This window comes from Paramormyrops kingsleyae, unplaced genomic scaffold (assembly GCF_048594095.1).
Source record: "Paramormyrops kingsleyae isolate MSU_618 unplaced genomic scaffold, PKINGS_0.4 ups29, whole genome shotgun sequence".
Lineage (NCBI taxonomy): Eukaryota > Metazoa > Chordata > Actinopteri > Osteoglossiformes > Mormyridae > Paramormyrops > Paramormyrops kingsleyae.
In genome coordinates this window covers 1,716,043-1,724,566 of record NW_027325967.1, presented here as the reverse complement: position 1 = coordinate 1,724,566, position 8,524 = coordinate 1,716,043, and the positions used below count along the sequence as shown (strand labels likewise).

Sequence of the window (8,524 nt, the reverse complement as noted above, 5' to 3'; positions counted from 1 at the left end):
CTACACGGAATTTTCTGTAAATAATTAAATGCCTCTATCCCCCTACATGTGGAAATGTTTCCCCCTCCCCCAGACCATTTCATGTTGTATCCTCATTATGTGTGTATTAGTTTGCAATATGGCTGTATGAGATGTCAGTCATTGACTTGTCGCTGATGCTCCCTGTTTCCTAAGTCTAGTTTTCTCAGATGAAGCAGTTCACACCTTAAGTTAGAAGAAGTTTCCTGTTAATTGCATCTGTTTGAACAGGGGTTCCCCACATATAGAGGAGAAAAGCCCCAACTTACAAATCAGCATCCATTTTTGTACGCTTTCTGTGAATGACGTCCCCGCACAGGATCACCAGATGCAAGACGACCACACTTTGTGCTACTTGTATGTTATGTTAGCAAACCACATACATCTACATTTCTTGCATTCTGTCACACTTGTGCAGAGCATTTGCAGTGTTTGTGATTAGTTATTGTTCAGTGTTCATTCATCTTTGGGATTTTGGTGTTATTTGTTTGATATACTGATGTTTATGTTTTTGCAATTTTATCAGTATACAGTATATTTGATTTTGCTGTTCTAAAATGTAGTTTGAAATATTTTGTCATCTTTTCTTACTTTAACATTTATCTTGTTAAAATACAGAAATGGACTGTTTTCTTGAGCCATAGTGTTTTATTCTACATCACAGATAATGCGTACATTCATAAAAGTAAGTTGTGATATTTTGCTCAGTATTGGTTCAAGTTCAGATACTTCAGGTTTTTATTAGACAAAACACATAAAAAATTTTGTGCAAAGCCATTGATTTATTTTTAAAACAACTGCACTGTGATATTTTAACAAAAACAGCATATTGTCCTTTTTTCAGCTTTAAGCATCATATGGGCCTCTTACTGGCTTTCCAACGGCTTTTGGGGTCACATGATGGTCGATAATGATATTTCAGGCCTTTCTTGAAATCACTTTAAAAATTGATCTGGAATATATCGATTTATACTATAATTTGTGCAAATTAACACAAATGGGGTGATTTTGACCACAAACAATAATTCATAGTTGGAGGGTAACATTCCTCTAGATTGCAAATGTACTGATACTAAAACCTGTGACCTCAAAAAGTACAAAGAACTGGAGCAAAAGAAAAATGGTGAAAGCTGTCAGAAACAGACAGGAAACTATATGGATGTTTTAGAAGAGGTAGATGTGGTCCAGTTGGCTGTATTAGTGTCTATGTGTCCTCTGTATGACTGGCATCCTGTCCAGGGTGTACTCCATCCCCGTGCCCTGTCCTGTTTGGGATAGGCTCCAGGCCCCACAGCCCTCACCAGGATGAGAGGTTAGAAGATAGATGGGTGGATCCCGGAGAGATGCTCATAACCCTAATTTGTTGTTCTGTATCCAACCAGCTACTCTAGTATTTTTCATTATTTTTAAATGAGTTTTAGGAATGCCTTTCGCAGTCTAACTGACAAAGCAGGTTTTTGTGATCTAATGAACTGCCATGCCTTGTGATGGACTGCCGCCCCTCCTGGGAGATTCTCTGCCCTGTGATAGGTTGGCACCCCCCTCCTGACTTTTTCCCTGCCCTGTGATGGGTTGGCACCCCCCTCCTGGGAGATTCTCTGCCCTGTGATAGGTTGGCACCCCCCTCCTGGCTTTTTCCCTGCCCTGTGATGGGTTGGCACCGCCCCCTGCTTATTCCCTGCACTCCTAAAGGGCTGGTGTCCCCATCTGGGTTATTCCCTGCCCTGTGATAGGTTGGCACCCCCCTCCTGGCTTTTTCCCTGCCCTGTGATAGGTTGGCACCGCCCCCTGCTTATTCCCTGCACTCCTAAAGGGCTGGTGTCCCCATCTGGGTTATTCCCTGCCATGCGATGGGTTTGCCACCCCCTCCTGGGTTCCTCCTTGCATTGCGCCCATTATTTTCAGGTATATATTCCAGAGACCTGTAACCCTACATGGGACAAGTGGCTGTGGAACGTGAATTAAGTGATTAATTAATCAAATTACAAACAAATTAATAAATAATCATCTCTCCTGTTTGCACCACTGTCCTATTTTCAGTATTCACTATTACATTTGAGTTGGCCTCCTGTCCAGGGTGAGCACCAACCTTGTGCCATATGCTGCTGAGGAGAGGCTAGCAGCCCGTTTGCTAGATGGATGGATGATGGATGGATGGATTTATTTCACTGAACAATTCAATAAGCTCTGTAATAAATATAATTAAACTGGCAGTTAACATTCTCTGGCTGTCTAAATGCTCTTCTTTTTTGTCTCGCATTCTTCACATGTAGCCTGTGTAATAGTACAGGTGTAGCTGGTCCTGGTCCCTATAAGGGAAAACTCTATTTTATAAAAATCTGTGACTGCAATGAAAAAACTAAAAATGCAAAAACTCTTGTATTTTGGTTGCCTACTTATGCTTATGGTTAGAGCTGAGTAGGGGTTAAGTTAGCATTAGCATTTTTCCCATAGAAATGAATGAGCAGTCCCCATAAGGATATGTGTGTGTGTGTGTGTGTATAGGTGTTTCATTGATTACTATGACTATGCTCTAAATGATTTAAGCGGATTTAGCTTAAGTTGTAACTTTTCATGTGGAATGAACTGCAATGTCTCTGAATTAATTTAATTAATACTCATTAAGGTCAGTTCATTTACAATTCCTAATTTCAGGAGCCAGTTAATAAATCTAATTCATTTACAAGTATTTCTCCTATAATACGTGATACATGTTTACAATAATTCCCAGGGAAAGCATTTCCGGTAAGGCACTGCTCATTGACACAGATTATAAAGCTTGTTAGACTATGCAACATTATTTAGCAGGGCTGAGAGAAGGTGAGAGCTCCCCTAGTGGCCGCAGAAGTGCATTTCCTTAGAGCAGATATAACGGGTGGCAGCCTCAGTGCTTTTTAATCACAACTTGGGATAGAACAACAAATTTAATCATTCTGCTCATTTAATATTTCGATTTTAATTAGGTTTAATTTTTGGATATCCATGTTTACATAATATTTAGAATCCCACTGCAGTTGAGAATGGAATGCCACAGATATTAGTCTCCACCACATATCATTGCTTGTTTTACTTCAGGATTCCTTTGGTTGTTTAAACTGATTGCTCTGTATCAGTTGGCTTTGTGTGTTTTGAGACGTATAATTGCCAAAGAGTCCTGAAAAGCTGATGGTTTAGATACCAGAATTAGTATGAGCAGGACCTAATGTGTTTTCTTATGGTGGGGATGTTAGAAGACATTGAGGTTTTTTATTCTATGTACATCCAATCTTAGCCTCCCACCCAAGATCACTCCATGGAGCACGAACCAACACACCCCACCAAGATCCGTTTTAGCTGTGGTAGCCAATATATTTGGGGATTTATGCACTTGTCCTATTCAACATCATAACAGTGAATTAAAAATCTACTAAATCAAAGGCAGTACCATGTCATGCTATGCAAATATACATATACATACAGCTCAGGCTCTTTTCTGCAAATATAAGGCTACAAGGCCAAGTGTGGGTAATCAAAATGGCCTTACATTAACAAATACATCACCCCAAAAAAGCATTACATGAGCAATCACAGCTATTCCATTTTTTTTTTATCTCAACAGAGAACATCTTGCAAGATCAGTATTTGGGAGAGTTTCCTTCATGACGGTGGGTGAAATATACCACAGCTGCAGAAAAGCCCAGTCTTGGCAGAATAGCCATATTAATGAGCTCTTGAGCAAAGACCTTTACTCCCAAAGGGACAGAAAACTGTATCAGGCCATGCTGGCAAAGACCCTTGTTTCAAACCTGGTATCACTTTGCGTTGAATGCTGAAAAGGGCCCTTTAAATACATTAGGTATGTTATTTGCTAAACTTGGGTTTACTTTACTGATAAAAAGTAATATCCCAATTTACCCAAACGAGTGAGTACAAATATTGATTTGAAATATTCATTCATGTTAATATTGAAATTAATTTATATTAATATTGAAATATTGATTTGAGTAAATCTTATAGGATAGTACTGTGACAGTGGGTAGACTATAGCTTTATTTATTTAAAATGTTTCTTAGAATTGGGTATAAAGTCAACCCAAAAAAGTGAGTGCAAATTGTTACATCATTCAATCTGAGTAAATTCTAGTTTATTTTTTTCCAGTTCATGTACAGAATTACAGTACATTACAGTATTTTATCGACAAGGTTCTCATAAATATTGCCCAGAAAGCGTTTTTTCTACAGTATTGTACTATTTTAAACAGTATGTTACTGTAATAATGTCACTGTTTATTACAGCAGGGGTGCAGATTGAACCAATGACCCTGGAGGCGTGAGGCTATAGTAGGAGCAACGGACCACTATTCATACTGTGAGAAATGATGTATTTTTAATCATACATTGTAACTGATATGTCGTTACACTGCTTGTGTATGCTTTGCACCTTGCCTTTCTCCCTTACTTGTGTTTCTTGTTCTCCACACCTTGTGAGCTTCAACATGAATTGATTGATTGTTTTTTTTAATAAGGCCCCAGGTTAGTTAGGTCCAGTCTCCTGGAAAATCACTAGAATGTGTCCTTGCCTTTGGAAGCTAAGAGCGTCTTATTTTCAGGGAGAGCCCTGTAATATTTAGTTTAATAAATTATTTTTATTGATAAACCTTCATACTGATAATCCTCTTGTAGTGGTCCTAAAAGAAAACATGACTGAAGATATTATCCATTTTAGTACAGACACATTTCACGATTCAGTAACCTGACTTGTCCAATAGATGGCAGTGTAGTACTTCGACTAAGACGTGCTATGGAAATTGCCGGTAAAAACGGAAAGCTGGTTTTCCATTTTAAACGTTTGTCTGACTGAAATGACCACATGTTGTACATATGTAATCGTACTATACATCTAACCTTCAGCGTTGTATTACCTATCTTAATTTAATAATTATCTGCAGCAATAAAATATGTACGCGTAATTGGACAGCTGCAAGTTAAGCAATCTGTCTGATTTTACATTGAAGTAGGCATGGACGGACGGTAAGATGAATGCAGGAGAGACCTGTGAATAAGCTTAAAGTATACATAAAATATGATAAAATAATACATATTTTTAAACATTTAACTGGATAACGACAGCTTCACAGTACTTATATAACCCTGCACAATTTCGAATATCATCACAGCTCCCTGAAAATTAACAGCTATCATTATAGTACAAATAAGCAGTTATCCAGACATCCCGACTCTCCCGGAAGTTCCGGGAGTCTCCCATATATTGACAGCGACTCCCTGATACCCGCAAATTGAATAAAATATCCCGGAAAGAAGAGGAAGTAAACAAGAGCATGCATGCGAGACAGTAGTGTGTGCATCGCGCACTCGAGAGACCCGCGCGTACGACGGAATGAGCGAGAGAGAGAGAGAAAGAGAGAACGTGCATATATGTGTTGATCCCTGCGTGTGTGCCTGTAGCCCGTGCTAGACAGACAGCATCCTGATTGGTTTACTTAGCAAAATAAGCCAATCAGATTTCAATGTGGGCGGGCTTCTATTTAACTTCTCGAGGACCGAAGTTATCGGTTCAGTGGAGCATCATGACAGACGGAGAGTGCCCCAAAAAACAGAAGTATAAAACGCATTTCACTTCAGAAAGTGTATCCATGTTTAATAAGGATGAAAATAATGACAGTGTTGCGTGCTGTACTGTTAGCAACAGTGATTTCAGCATTGCTCATGACGATTTAAACGACTGTAAAATGCATGTTGAGGTGAGTTTAACAAGTGTCATTTCATGTGCTGTATTATTCAGGTCTACACTAGTTAGACACTTGGTTAGTTGCCAATGCTGTCATGAAAGACTCCTTGAAGACTTTTGTAACGTAGCAATGGAATATAATTAAGGAATTTGCATAAATGGTAAAATAATCTACTTATATTATTGTCAAAATAATACATAATATTGACCTTCATAATTTAGTGCGCTGACTAGAGGAAATTAATGAAGAAATTAAACTGTGAAATCAAGTTTGTTGGAGTTACATCTCACTCCTTGTCGGGCGGTTGGGGGCACCTCACTGAACTGAGTTTTTGCAGGTTGGGATGTCTGAATTATTCTACCTTAGGGAAGGGAGGGGGTCCTGGCTGTGAAAGTTGGGGGGGCGGCGGCAGACGATCTCAGAGGCAAACTGCTGTCCACCCAAAAATGCAGGCCCCTCATGTAAGATCACATCCACCCAAATGTTCCAACCCCAGAGGCAAGCTGCTTTCAACTCAACCCCCTGACCCCAGAGGTAAGCTCACTTCCACCCAAAGACCCTGATCACAGAAGTAAGCTGACATTCACCCAAACCCCCAGCCCCCAGAAGGAAGCAGCCATCTATCTAAACGACCTACCCCCAGAGGTAAGTTGACATCCATCCAACTGCCTTGATCCTAGGCGAAAGCTGCCCCGGTACGTCTAGGTGGTGACACTCCATCCTACAGGGTTCACGTGATGCACTTTCCTGAAGCACACAGAGGACACTTCGGGTTTTAGGTAAGTGTGCTTTGTTTTTCTGTGTGTGTGTTTTATTTGGTATGGATTTTATTTAATGGCACGTAAAGATTTTATTGAGCACTGTTTTGGTTGATCACTGTAGCACTTATTCATCAATATTAACATTATTAACATTTATTAGCATTTTATTTGATCTGTTGTGCTGTTTATTGTGCGATTAACCTATTTCATTCCCAAGCTTACTGATTTTATGTGTTTTGGGAAGGTGTATGATGCCGTTTTAGCCCGACCCTTGTGCAGAGTAGGGCTGCACGATATTGGAAAAAAATTACATTGCGATATTTTTTTCCAAACGATATATATTGCGATATTGAGAGCCATCAATCCAGGCTAAAGTCAATAATTACCAATAATTACATATTAATAATTTCACTAATAAGCAAGCTTCATTACAAGTGACAAAAAGGTTACTTAATATTTTATTCCAAAATTCGAACATTTCTGTAAACACAAAAGCAGAACACATTTTTAAATAAAACAGCAGCTTTACACCAACCCCCCTGATTGATTTACAACAATATAACTTAAAATAAATATATTTTTTATAAAACAACTTATAAGCATTTTGGTTCACAATCTTTTAAGTCAACTTTTCTTAGCCAAAGTGCCAAAGTAAAACAGTGTTGGTGTTGGTCATCATAATCATGGCTAAATATATGAAATAAACAAAATGAAATAAAATTTTTAGATATTTTGTATTAAATCTTCTAAACAGATTAGAGAACATATTCCTGTAAACAGAAAAGCTGAACACATTTAAACAGCAGCTTTGCAACACCAACCCCCCTGATTGGTTCATAACATAACTTAAATATATATTTTTTTATTTGCTTTGCTAACTCAAGGTTTTTAGCTAAGAATACAAGTCTATCAACTAGAGGTCGACCGATATATCGGGCCGATATTTAGCATTTTTTAATGTATCCGCATCGGCCGATATCCGAGTGCACTACGCCGATTTTCAGACAGGCACGTCTGTGGGCAGCCCAGTGTTATTGTTGCTGTGGAACACGTGACCCATGCTGCCTTGTGCAGGGCGACAGCCAGAAGTTTTGGAAGAGTCCTGGGATAGAACGGTAAGGCTTAAATTCTGATCTTTCAATGACCTGTTTATTTAAGTAGTTTGCTATGAAATGTTGCTTTAAAAGAAAACGCGAATTACGCTATTGGGAACTGGGGTAATGATAATGAGCCTTCAACCAACTGTAGCTTACAGGTAACATTAAGGATCATTGATTCTAATAGAGTTCGTTTTGTGCGCTTATTGGTGGGCTCACAGACGTTTTTTAATCGTTAAAAATCATTTTAGTTGTTAACATTTTAATTATTACCATATCAGCCCGATGTTATCAGTTATGTTTTTTTTCTTGTGTCGGAGAGTTTCACTCTGTGAGTGTGTGGGTAATATTATCTTTGAAAGTCTTATTGTACTGTGTTGGCATGATTTGCATAGTGTGGGAATGTTTCAGCCTTATAGATTGTGATTATGTGTTAATGTAAGTAGTACAAGCATAATATTTATTATTCATGTATTTGAGCTGATTTACATTTTGTTTTGGTATGAAAAGGTTATTTTGATACGTCCCCCATGGAGGGGACCACATATTAAACGGATTTTTGGAACAGGGAGCCGGAAGTGGGGCTTGCCCCATCTGCTCCAGGCATCGACCCGGTATTGCAGTGCTTCCGGGAACGGTGCACCTCTACTGCCCCCTGTTGTTGAAAGGCAGAACTGACTGACTGAATGGGTGACTAATAGACTGAGTGCCTCTGGATGGCCAACTAATTAGCCGCATGTGGTGTGAGGGAGGGGCCCTGTCCGTGCGCGGCCCCAATTTCCCGCCTTTTTTCTTTTTTTTTAAAGTAAGGTGACACGCTGTCGTTTGTGCGGTGGGCAGCTGTGCTGAGGTAAGGCATGACTTCATCTTTGCCTTTTGAATTTTCCCTCATGTTTGTTTAAATGATTGCTGTTTTTTGA

General features: G+C 39.1%; 1 pseudogene; it reads left to right on the top strand.

Annotated features, from left to right (window-relative positions):
* Positions 1-8,005: 8,005 nt before the first annotated feature.
* On the top strand, positions 8,006-8,252 carry LOC140584040 (U2 spliceosomal RNA; annotated as a pseudogene).
* Positions 8,253-8,524: the final 272 nt, after the last annotated feature.